Below are 13,444 nucleotides of genomic sequence, written 5' to 3' on the forward strand. Positions count from 1 at the left end.
AAATTAAGGTGATGGGGTTGTAATAAATTTAAGTAACAGGAAATACTGTGTGAAGAGACAGTAGTGCCTAGAGGCCTGGCTCAAGGGCGTCCAGAAGAAAACGTCTCACACTCCAACAGGAGTAAAATAGGACACGTGCGAACAGGTTTGTATAAGGAGACATTTTAAACCCTGTGACAGGGCATTTAAATAGAGGCGAGGAGTAAAAATGTGATCACAGGGTGTTTTTATTAAATGTATAAAGTTGGATAATCTGTGTATTGTGTGCTGAGTAAAGGTGTCGAAAAGTTAAAAGTTGTGAAAGAATTGAGATGATATAGTGACTATCTAGTGAAGTGGTTGGTACCAATCCAGAGATAGACAGAGATAATTGAAAAGTAGACGCTTGAGCGACTATTTTTGGGGAGCAATCATATTTGTTTTAAAAAGGATTGAAAAGTGGTGAGAGAATTTTATAAATTCTGGTAAGTATTGACAGTCAGAATGGGAGACACTCCTCTGATGCAGTTATGTAAGACACTGCCAAAGCACATGCCCAAGCTCAAACAGTATAGTGCGGAATGGGTGAAAGGCACAGCAATTAAGATGTTCATGCTGTTGCCACAAGGGGGATCACTGTCAAAAGTGGTATTGCAACACATGACCACATACTTGCACGCTGCGTACATGGGGAAGAAATTGGAGAAAAGATGAGTGATCCTAGAGCTCTGGAAGATGCACCAGGAAGAGAGGGAAGATCCACCACCTGAGGAGTGGGTGCTAAGCCAGTGTGAGGAGGAAGGTGTTGAGCCATCTGCTCCCCTTATCTCGCCTGAATTGAAAGGCGCTAGTACGAAAGAAGCAGGGTTGTATCCTTCAAAGGAACTGAAAGCAGTGAAAGGGTATAGTAATCTGCTATATGAACCGCACGCTTATAGCTGTGATGATAGTCCAGAGGAGAATAAGAGAAAAGAGGAGATCTTCATTCAAGATAAAGAAGAGAAGAGTGAGCAATTGAATGCATCAACAGAATTAGAAAGAGAGATTAAGAGATGGAAAAGGGGAGAAGGATAAATCTGACGAGATAACTGTCATGCAGAACAAATGGATTGAAGGACAGATATTACTCAAGCTAGATGGAAAAGCATTGAGGAAGTAAGGCAAAGAGAAGATAAGGACGCACAGGATAGAAAAGATTGGGAGCGAGAAAAGAGATTGAAGGAAGACGAGCATAAAAGAAAGAGCCGGGAGCAACGAGAACAGATATATCAGGAAGAGCATGAGCAAAAAGAGTAGCGGGCAGAAGAGCAAAGAAAGTATGACTAACGGCAGAAAGCAATAGAAGATAGGGATAAAAGAGAAAGGAAGAGAGAGGAGGAGGATGTGCAGAAATTAAGGGACAAAAGAATACAGAGGTGTAGAGAGGAGTAAGAAAGGAGGGAAGGTGTGAGGAGAGAAGAACGAAGATAAGAGGAGGAGCGTATTAGAAGAGAAGCGAGAAAACTAAGGGAATTAGATGAGGAATGAGAACGAAAAAGGAGACAGCGGGACCCTGATATTAGCCTCATTCGTAAGGAACCAGTAGGGCCAAGCCCAGCAATTCGATGGGACAGAATAGAAGAGTTTCTTCCATTAAAGGAAGCAATGTTGGGGGCATCTAGAGTAGTTTTAAAAGAAGAAAATTCAATATGGGAAGTATCTGTGACTGGATCGATAAGGCCCATCAAGAAATAAAGGAAAAGAGCAAATCTAGAAACCGAGGGAAGGGGGATCAATCTCTAGCATTTCAATCACGAAGCGAAGAAGAAAATCCATTTACATGAAGGGGATGAAAGTCCCACTAGGTGGGGACTAGACATGTCAGACGAGGAAAGAGAATGCTTCCTTGGGAAGACAGAGGGAGCGCGTGTGCCTCCTGAGGGAAGCCTGCAGACAGACAAGGAAGTAAGATGGTCGGATCTAGAACAACCTAAAGATAGGACGCAAGATCCCGTAGCATATCCAGAGTGTTCCTGAGGACGATCGCGTAGTGATAAGGGAGAATTGCCGCTATAGGTGAGCAGGTTAAGATGGCTACCAGTAAGAAGATGGACAGGGTCAATTGTCCCTGCCATGGATAGGCTGACGATGAGAGCCGACTGCGGGTAAAAGTTTAGGCAGTTTCCCTTATCGGAAAAAGGGGGAGTAAGACCTTCCTCACCACATTTCCATGGCTGAAGATGGAAAAGGATAATTTAAGGTGCAAGCTCCCAAGCTTGATTCTGGGTGATAGCAAATGGAAATATGAGTTGGAGAACATAACAGGAGGAAACACATTAGCCATAGGGGACATTAAGGGTCTTTTGGCAGCTGTTCTCAGGGAGAGAGCTGATGACATATGGAGAAGAGCAGGGTATTCAAGCGTGACAGCACAAAACACAGCGCATGACGGAGCGTCGTTTAATAATTGCAGAGCAGATATGTGAAGGGCTCTGTGGGTACAGTATCCCGAAACATCAGATGTGGGTGCAATTATGAGATGTAAGATGAAGGAAGATGAAGACCCTATTGCTTACATTCAGGATATTCAAGAGTGATTGCAACTTGAAACGTGTGAGCCATGGGAAAAGACAGTGGCATTATGGTACCACATTCTATGTCAGGGGGGCCAGTACAGAGGCAAATGAAGAAACAAGTGGAATTGGAAGCAAAACCATGGGCTGAAATACAGCTGATGGTAGTAAATCACTGTTGGTTGTTGCAAGAAAAAAATAAGAAGAAAAAGGAGAATAGGAAAATTGAGGCCATGTTAGTTCAGAAGAAATTGTCAAAATTTGCCATGCAAGGGACTGTATTAACAAGCAGAGAAGGACTGGGAATACAGGATGCAGTGAATGCATCGCAGGTGAATAATCAGCGTCTGATGGACCATGGTGGTTATGGGTTTGTACCAAAAGGCAGAGGTATGGACTATAAAGGAAGAGGTGGATTCCAAAATATTCAAGGTGGGTTTCAGAATGCGCAAAATGAGAATCAGAACACACAAGGAGGATTTAACTAAGGGGGACTAGTCAGGCGGGCTCCTCCTGTATTTTGGACTTGTGGGATGACATGGCACCCATCTGTGGGAGTCAAGAGAATGTACAGACTGGCCAATTTTCAAGACGGGTTACAGCTTATTCTCCACCATATAGCACACAAACTAGGGAACGGTTTGCCCAAGATCAGACAGTGTATCATACACAAGCACCACAAGTGCAGCAGGTACAGCATACAGAGCAAGTGCAAATGAATCCATCACAAGGTCAGTCGCAACAGGCCCTCATGCAGACACAGCAGTATCCAAGCACAGGACAAGTGCTGACACCCAGAATAGGAGGTGTCACAGTGATAGGAGGAAATCCTTTTAATGGAACAGGGTTGAGCATATACCCACAATAGGACAGCTCACAGGGTGACTTGATGTGTTCAGTACTATCGGTGAAATCAGACCCCCCAGAGGAACCAAAGCTTGATGTGACGATAGGAGGCAAATCTTTTTCATTTTTAGTAGACACTGAGGATACTTGTTCATGTATATGAGAGGGAAAATATCCAATGTTGACAATTGTCATGAATGCCTAAGGGTTCTCTGGTGCTACGAGTCGAGTTCCTTTTACTGATGAACTACCAGTCTCTATAGGAGAGCGTGACATGTCTGTTCCTTTGTTGTATTCACGTTAGACACCAGTTAATATTTTGGGAAGAGATTTGATGATGAAACTTAACATGACAATTCCATTTACTGATGAAGGTGTGTTTCACTCCAGGAATACACTATTTAAATGTGAGTGAATTTATACTGGCATTCACAGGGCAAGTGTCTCTGCTAGGCTTTACGGTAGAGCCAGAGGTTTTCCTTTATGGGGTGAGCATTCTGTTGACATGGCTACATGGCATAGTGGAACAATTGTGATGATACCTGATGAATACTTGTTTAGGCCGCAGATACCTATGGGCAAAGAGGGGGGGACAGACTATACCTACAGAGTTAGAAGCAGCCACAGTACGAGGGAATGGCGATGCTCGAAGAAATGGATGATGAGTGTAGACCATGGAGAACAGTAACAGCTCTCGAAGAAGGGTACAGGTTGACTGACATTACTGATGACGACATGTTTAGAGAAGACCGAACAGATGATGAAGTAGTGTTCTTTTTGAGCATCACATATTGGAAAAGAATAGAGAAGAGGGATGTCCCACAGCGAATGGTAGTAATGCGGCAGTGTTCAGCATTATTGCAGGAAGACTTGGAGAAGGTGCCCAGCGTCCTGTGGACTACAGGCCCTTATGATGTAAGATTGTTAAAAAGGATAGGGGGAGTCAAAATAAAGCTAAAGCCAGGGGTGATTTTACCTCGAGCAAGACAGTGCCCCATGTCTCGAGAGGCTGATGAGGGCATGTTTAAGACCATTTCAGCACTGATGAAACAAGGTAATCTGGTGCCATCAGAATCATTGTGCAATACCGCAGTGTATCCTATCAAAAAATCAAAGGAAGGGTCGTGGAGACTTATACAAGACATGAGACTGATGAACCAGATTGTAGAGGCAGAGTTTCCTCTAGTTCCTAACGCGGCGACAATACTATGTAATATCCCAGTGGAAGCTCGATATTTCATGGTGATCGATTTAAAAAATGCTTTTTTCTCGATCCCGTTGCACAGTTTTGACTTGCTTTACATTCCCCCAAACTCATCTAAAACACACTTGTTTGCCTCAGGGGTACTGTGAGTCTCCGTCAATCTTTAACCCCTTAACTGCCAATGGTTTCCCCCCGTGCCAAGGCCTTTTTTGGTGATTTCGGTATGTTGCCATTCAATCCCTTGTAACTTTTTTGTTACATGAGCTATCTCAGCCAAATTTGGCCCCTTTTCTTTCCACATGTAGGCGGTCGAAAAGCCACCCAGTTTGCTGTAAGGGGTGAGAGAAAATAACCAAAAAGGGAGCGCATTTTGTTTTTTTTCTTCAGAAAATACCAATAAAATGATGTACAAAAATGTTTTTTTCCTTGTATGAGCTAGGAACAAATGTTTTGCTGTGCTAAATTCACAGGCTTTCAAGAACACGTTGAATGAAAATCAATGAAACATATTTGTATATGGTTACCAGCTGTTTTGTGAGTGGTAGGCGATTTTGGCCTTTTTTCCCAGTAGGACATGCATTGATGGAATGGAAGAGGAGGGTAGGAAAGCTGAATGGGAAGATAGAAAGGCATACATATCTGAAAAATAGACGAAATTCCAAGTTTAGCAAGGGGTGATTTGTGCAGGTCAGGCAACAACTATGTAGGGAAAAAATCCATAGTTTGGGGAAAAATGACAGAAAAAAAGGAATGTGGTGGGTATGGTTGGCCTGGTAAGGCAATGGCTTCTGTGAATTTTGAGAAAAGCAATGCCCTGCTACATTCCCCTGACTCTTCCAGTTAGGAAATCACACATTTTTTCACAAAACAAGCAATAACACAAGCCACAAACTGAGCCATGGTACACAGGTTTTTTATGCTTTTGGCCTAAACAGACATACTTAGCATGTGTAAGTAGGGAAAACAAATGTGATGAGGAAGGGCACGCATATATTTTCTGAAAGAGCACAGGCATACCTTTTAAAGGGTAGGTGACTTGTACAGGTTACAAAAGTGAGTAGTGCCTAAAGCAGCAACTAAGTGTAGGTCACATTTGGCAAATGAAACGGTTGTGTGACAAAGTGCAATAGCAAATGTTTGAAAACATTATGAAAACCACACAAACACAACAAATGTCTTTCCTTCTGGCATTTCCACAGGTGTCCCAATGAAAATGGACCCTCACATGTGTGAATGCACCTACCTGGCCGCAAAGGGAAAAGGCTAAACCACTTGTAACCCCAAGTGTTTTGGCAGAGCAGATTTTTCGGGAATTTGCTCTTGCAGACAACCTACAGATTTGGGCCTGGGGTGTCACAGCCACCAAGGAAAACAGGTAACCCCATGCATTTCCAAAAATAAGATACCCATGGGAATCCACAGAGGTCTAACTTGTGTGAATCGCCCCAGAATTTATTACGCGAAATCCACAGCAAAGTCCTAAATTTGGCAAGGAAAACAACATTTTCGGATATTTCCCTCTGCCAACCCACCGAAACACGCAGCCAACAACATATGTTCTACCTTCCCACTTACCCACAGGTGTCCCAATGAAAATGGGGCCTCACATGTGTGGGTGTACCTACCTGGACGCAAAAGGAAAAGGCAAAACCACTGGTAACTCCAAGTATTTCGGCAGAGAATATTTTGCTGGACTTTGCTGTTGTGGACAACCTACAGATTTGTGCCTAGGTTGTCGACGCTACCAGGAAAAGCAGGGAAACCCATGCATTTCTGAAAAGAAGACACCCGTGGGAATTCACAGAGGTCTGACTTGTGCGAATCGCCCACAATATATTACCCAAAATCCCTGGCAGCCAACAAGACATGTCCTACATTCCAGCGTTCTGTTAGGAGACCTACACAGTGGGTGGATCAGGGTGGCCACTCTCGCTGGTTGCAGGCCTGGAGGGTTTACCCTCAGTTTAGTTTCTGGAGGCCGCGTTTCCTCGCGACCTCTGTTACCCTGGCTGATGTTGCTTTCAGTACGCATGTGCGCAATCGGCTGCATTTGGCCTTCCGTTCATGGTCAGGGCTTCAGCGCACAGGCTTGCGTTCCGAGCCTTGTTCCAATGCCCCCCGCATGCGCAGACCGGGGGGATGCGGTCTTGCGTGTCAAGCCTGACTTTCATGACAGCCTTTATCTGGCAGTCGGATCAGGAACTAAACGCGTCTCAACGTGGTTTGGTTCCTGACCCTCCGCTTCACTCTTGGCTCTTCAGCTTGCCTGATTGTTGCTAATTCCTGCTCCTGCTCTTGGATTCCATGTCCTTGGTCCTTGGTTCCCCCCTGGTCCCCTGGTGCCCTTCCTTCCTCCTGGGTTTCTGGCTCCCTGTTTCTCTGGCCTCTCGGGTACCATTCCTCCTTGGTTCCCTGACCTCCTTGCTTCCGTGGGCTTTTCTTATTTTCTGGCCAACCCTGTTTCTCTGGCTTCCTGGGTCCCTGCTCAGTTGCCTACACTGGTTTTTCCTTGTCTGCAGACCTTGCCTAGGACTTACCAAACCTTTGCCAGTCATTCACACTCCACTGTATCGGCTTGGGTACCTTGCCTCAGAAGACTGCAGATCATCTCTTCTCGCCTTCTCAAGACCATGGCCAACAACCAGATCAGCATACCAGAAGTTTGAAGATGGCCTTCCCTGCCAGTGCTTGCACTGTCCTGATGTCACGGTAAAATCAGGGAAGTGCCCATCCGTGGCATCAGGAGGTGGTTCCTCTTCGACCTTGTGTTGCACAGGTGGGAGTGCGGCTGGTTCCTTGCGTCCTCCATCTTCGTTTCATACACCTACCGGACAGACTGGCTACTCCTCCATGAACACCTCCAGGAAGCTAAGGTACGTTCACGGGACGCACACCTTAACAAATTGAGACACCTAACCATTGGTTCTGATACTGAGATGGATGAAACCCAGTATCTCTGAAAAGAATTACAGGCTCTTCGCTGCGATATGGCCACACTCCATCAGGAAAACATTGCCTTGTGGCAATGGTGGTTCAGGGAGCCAGAGCCGGAACAACCCCTCAGGTTGAGAATGCCATGGCACATACTGCACAGCTGAAGTTTGACTAGTGTCCCAGACGAGTGGCCAAATTTTGCAACCATTGTAAAATACATTTTCTTTTTGGGCCTTCACACTTCAATCAAGATAAGGCCAAGATAGGCTACATACTGAGCAACCTGACCGGGAACGCTCTTGCTTGGGCGGCACCTTTAGTTTCAGCCAACACCCATCCTTAATGACTTTGTGGCTTTCACAAAGGCCTTTCTGGACATTTTCCAGTCACCCAATTTGGCTGCTTCAGCGCAGAACCAGTTAATGGACATCAGACAGGGTTCCAGCGATATCATCACCTTCATCAGCTGGTTTCATCAATTAGCCACCGACTCACAATGGTCTAAGGTAACACAGAAAACTCTGTTTCATCGTGGGTTAAGAGACAAGTATAAGGACGAACTGCTCCATATACCTGACCCTGACACTCTGCAAACCCTGCTGGAACAAGTACTTTGGATTGATCACTGGTTGGCGGAACGAAGGGACGAAAGACACCAGTTGAGATGGCTTTCTCTAGAACCCCACCTCACCAACGGGGGTATCAGGCCCCATGGAAGCAGGTCCTGAACCCATGCAGCTCGGTGCGGTATGAGGCCCCTTAACTGAGGCTGAGGAGAAACTCAGAAGAAACCTTCATTTGTGCCTGTACTGTGGGGCCGCCGGACACTATTTGGGTACCTGTCCCCTGCGACCACCAAGGAAGTCAGAAAACGGATGGGACTGTCATGTATGCGGAAGGCAATGACAGGCCTTTTGGCCCTTTCAGTCCTTCCGGATTCTGAAGCAGTCCTTTGGTCCATGCAGCCAGTGATTCTTCTGGTGTTGAGGACCAGAATGTCTTGGCAGAACAAGACTATAGAAGTTTCAGGCCCCCTGGACTGTGACGTCTCCAGCAATTATATAGATTTTGCAGTCAAATGTGATGGTCCTCTCCTCACCAAGGATTGTGCCACTCTGGTGGAGGTAATCGATGGCAACCCGTTGGCCTCCAGGCCCATTCGGCAACACACCGGACCCCTGTTCCTACAGATCGACGAACATTGGGAGACCATCACCTTGGAGGTGATTAAGTCACCCTCTTACGTTTTGGGCCTACCGTGGCTTTTGTACCATAATCCCAATATCGATTGGGTAAACCAGATTCTAGTGTTTGCTCCTGACTGCTGTATCCAGGACTGCAGTTCCTCCAGGACTACCCCAAAAACCACCAAGGGCATGCTACTCTCTTTGGGTGACAAGGCTCCCTGGCTTTGCTCCTTGTCTTCTGTGCATCAGGAATTATGCAGAGTTCTCTGATGTGTTTTCCGAAACAGGGGAGATAACATTGCCTCCCCGTAGATCTTTTGATTGCGCCATTGAGTTGTTGCCCGATGCAGAGCTACCCCACCAAAAAGTATACTCTTTATCCATGAACGTGAGGGTGGTCTTACAGGAATATCTGGAGGAATGTCTCAGAAAAGGATACATCACGCATTCCAAGTCTCCAGCGTGGTTCCTGCTGTTTTTTGTAAAAAAGGAGGAAGGCACCTTAAGCCCATGTGTCGGCTATCGGCAATTGAATGACATCACTCGGAAGGATAGGTATCCCTTGCCTCTCATTCGTGATATCATGGAATCACTCTGTTTTGCACGTGTATTCTCGAAGTTGGACCTCTGGGGGAACTACCAGTTGGTTCGGATTAAACAAGGCGACGAGTGGAAGGAGGCTTTCAAAACACCAGCCAGGCATTACGAGTACCGGGTTCTGCCATTCGGCCTGTGTAATGCGCTGGCCGTCTTTCAGTGTTTTATGGACAATATCTTGTGTGACCTAATCAGGCTTTCAGTTTGGGTTTACCATGACGACATCTTGATATTTTCCACGGGTATAGAAGAACACATACAACATGTTAAGGAGGTGCTCGGACGGTTATCTCTGTACCATCTGTTTGCCACAGTGGAAAAATGCCTCTTCCATCAAGGCACATTGAATTGGATATGTGATCAGCAGCTCTGGCATCAACATGGATTCCACTAAAGTGCAAGCAATCCAGGACTGGAAACAGCCCTACAACCTGAAATCCGTTCAACATCTTCTTGGTGTAAGAACACGCTCGACAGCTTGGGTGCCTTAACAAAAAGATAGACTTTATTGACTAAACAAAAATAAAAATAAACTGGATCAGGAAGTTTAATTGCAATTGTGTCTATCTAGACTTTAGGCAGTCTAGTGCAGTCTGGGTCTATAGCCCTTCAAAGAGTATGGATGAACTCTGGTGCTAGTCCTCGTAGGTCCAGCGCTGTTCAGCATCTCTCTCCTCGCCTTCCAGCCTGTTCTGTAACAGAATGGAGAAAAATATTTTAGTCCCTTCTCGGTGTCTACTTTATATAGGGGCTGGAGTGTCAATGTCCAATTATGAGCCATTATACTTGGAAGCTTTGATAAGCCCCCCCGAGCCCCTCACCCTTCTTTCCGAAATGAAGACAACCACAATGCCTCCCGGACCGTATGCCGGCTGGACACATCGTTCGGTGTCTCAGGGCGGAATACCCAGGGTTGGACCGCGCGTTTCTCACTTGTGCCTAGATGGGTAAAGGGAGCAGCGATTATTGGCATGTTCTCCTCCCATGAACCGAAAGGGTTCTTTGAAGTGGCGTTGCAGCTTTCCGCCTCCATTGGAACATCTGCAAAAAAAATGTCACCCGGGTTGGCGTTCTCTTTCCAACATTTGTCAACCGGGTTGGCATTCTCACTGCCTGTGGAATTGAAGGTATCCCTGTCGCTTTCAGTTGCTGCAAGCGACCCTTTAACTGTAGTTTGGTTTCTGTCAAGGGAGCACCACAGCCCCACCAATCACCCTCTTCCATTTCACCATCTCCCACATGGTTCGCCCTCGTCAGCTGGCAATGTTCACAGTGTGCTTGCCCTACTTCCATGGTAGCTTCCACGACCCTGTTAGCCTGGTTGTTCAGACCTGTGTGTCTATTGACCTTAAATACACCCCCCGAGGAATCGAGCCCGTCGGGCCGATCCCCACTCCTGGAGAGGTAATCGGGAACAACTTGGAATGATGCAGGCTTGTGAACAGTCCAAAAACAGAAGGCTTGTAGGGTGAGGAACCACCTTAAAACCCTCTGGTTGGAATCCTTGTGTACTGCAAGCCACTGAAGGGGAGCGTGATCAGTAAAAACCGTGAATGTACGACCCAACAAATAATACCGAAGGGTTTCGATGACCCACTTAATTGCCAGGCATTCTTTTTCAATGGTTGAGTAGGCTAACTCATGGGGTAACAGTTTGCGGCTTATGAATGCCACTGGATACAAATCCTCTCCAAGACCCTGCGACAATACTGCACCTAATCCCGTACCAGAGGCGTCTGTCTGTACAAAGAAGGGCTTCTCAAAGTCGGGGCATTGTAGTACCGGGAGGGCAGAGATGATGTCTTTAAGCTTTTGAAAAGCCGATAAAATGTTTACATCTTGCAATATATCACCCTTGTAAGCGGACTTGAGGGCGCCTGTTAGAGGATTAGCAATAGCAGAAAATAAGGGTATAAACTGCCTTTAGTAGCCCACAAACCTTAAAAAGACACGTATCTGCTTCTTGTTGCTTGGCATACAAACGCCTCCACTTTGTCTAGTTGTGGCTTTATGACTCTACAACCAACCAAATATCCAAGATATTGGGTCTCCTTTGCTGCCAAGATCGTCTTTTTAGGGTTGATGTTGAGCCCTGCTTTCTCGAGAGCTGATACTACTTGCTGTAGATGAGACGATGATATCGTCCAGATATGCCAAACTATATTGCCTGTGAGGGGCAAGAACCTTATTCATCAATGAGTGGAAAGTCGCTGGAGCCCCGTGTAGGCCAAAAGGTAGAACGGTAAATTTTGGTACAGACCGGCATGTGTTGAAAAGGCAGTTTTAACTTTGTCTTCTTGGCATAGGGGTAGCTGCCAATACCCATTAGTGAGGTCAATCGTGCTGAGATATTGTGCCGAACCAAGTCGCTCTAGCAGTTCATCAATGCATGGCATTGGGTACGCTGGATATGTGGAAATAGATTTTAGCTTCCTATAGTCAATACAGAACCGGGTGGATTCATCTGGTTTAGTGACTAAGACAATAGGTGAAGACCAATGGCTAGTGCAGGGCTCTATTACCCCTAGCCATAACATTTGCTCCACCTCCGCTTGGATGCTTGATCTTTTAGATTCCGGCAGTCTATAGGGGCATACTCTTACTGTTTGAGTTCGGTCAGTATCTATTGTGTGCTCCACCAAGGCTGTTCTTCCAGGATAGAGGGGAAAATAAATGTCTCAGATGGGTGAGATGGGTTTCTAATTCTTTTTGTTCTTCTGGGCTGAGCTGTGTTCCCCACTGTACCTCATTGAAAGCTGTTTCAGGATTCCTCATGTTAACAAAACTCAGGCCTTGGGGAGGTTGACTGGGCTCTTCGACTCCTTTAAAAGGTTGATATGGTAATTCTCTTTTTTTTCTTTCCTATCTGGTTGTTCTACCAGATGATTTACTGGCCCTAACATGGCTGCAATTGTATAGGGACCTCTCCATTGGGCCAGCATTTTATTTTGAGTTGTGGGCAACAATACAAGTACTTTATCCCCCACTTGAAATGTGCGGACCCGTGTGTTTCTATTGTAGTATTTTTCCTGAGCAGACTGTGATCTAGCCAAATTATCTCAGGCCAGTTCTCTTACTTTGGTAAGATGTGACCTTAGATCTATCACATAGTCCGTGAGGTGGGTTTCTTCTTCCTGTTTCTCCCATTCAGTTTTGGCTATGTCCAGTATTGTTTTGGGTTTTTTGGCTGAATAATAACTCAAATGGTGAAAAGCCAGTGGAGGACTGAGGAGAGTCCCTTAATACCATTAGTACCCATTGCAACACCCTGTCCCAGTCCTTGGCTGAAGGGGCTGAGGCATTCTTTAGCATCAGTTTATTTGTTTTATTATAGAACTCTACCAGTCCATCTGTCTGGGGATGATAAATGGAAGTGCGTATTTGTTTTAATGCGTAGTTGTTGACAGTCCCTGCGCATCACATCCAAAACAAAATTCCTTACATGGTCAGTTACTATTTCTGCTGGTAACCCTAACATAGCGAAAAATGTAACAAATTGGTTGCACACTTGAGTGGTGCTGATACCCCTAGTTGGAAAAGCCTCAGGGTATCTAGTGGCATAATCTGCTATGACCATTAGATATTGGTGCCGATGGCTGTTGGGTTCTAGTGGACCAACAATGTCCATTCCTATTCTAAAGAACGGTTCCTTAATGAGTTGCATAGGATGTAATGGTGCACATTGTTGTTTATTAGGGTTGATCTTTTGGCACATAGTGCACCCTTCAGAGTATTTAGCCACTTCACGATACACACCTGACCAGTAAAAAAAAATCAGCAGTTTATCTTGAGTTTTTTTTCAGCCAAGATGTCCCCCCAAGGCATCGTTGTGTGCCAATTTGAGAACAGTAGGTCGGAAGCTTATTGGGATAAGTAATTGTTCGACTTCTCTTTTTTGCTTGTCTACTGTGAAATGATATATAAGGCCCCGGTGTGAATGGAACCATGGAAACCCCGTTCACCGGATTGGACTGGGAAGGGTTTGCTCCCTTGCGCTCCTGAAAGTAGTATATGTTAGAAGTTCATTTCGGAAGGTTGTCCTCCGATCATCCGGTAGCGAGTCTTTAATCCCGCTAAATTTCTTGCCTTTTGTCATCTTTCTTTTAACTTCTATCATCTCCCTTCTACTCTTCTTCAGTGTGTTA

Source organism: Ambystoma mexicanum, chromosome 13 (genome assembly GCF_040938575.1).
Source record: "Ambystoma mexicanum isolate Mex_15411 chromosome 13, UKY_AmexF1_1, whole genome shotgun sequence".
Taxonomy (NCBI): domain Eukaryota; kingdom Metazoa; phylum Chordata; class Amphibia; order Caudata; family Ambystomatidae; genus Ambystoma; species Ambystoma mexicanum.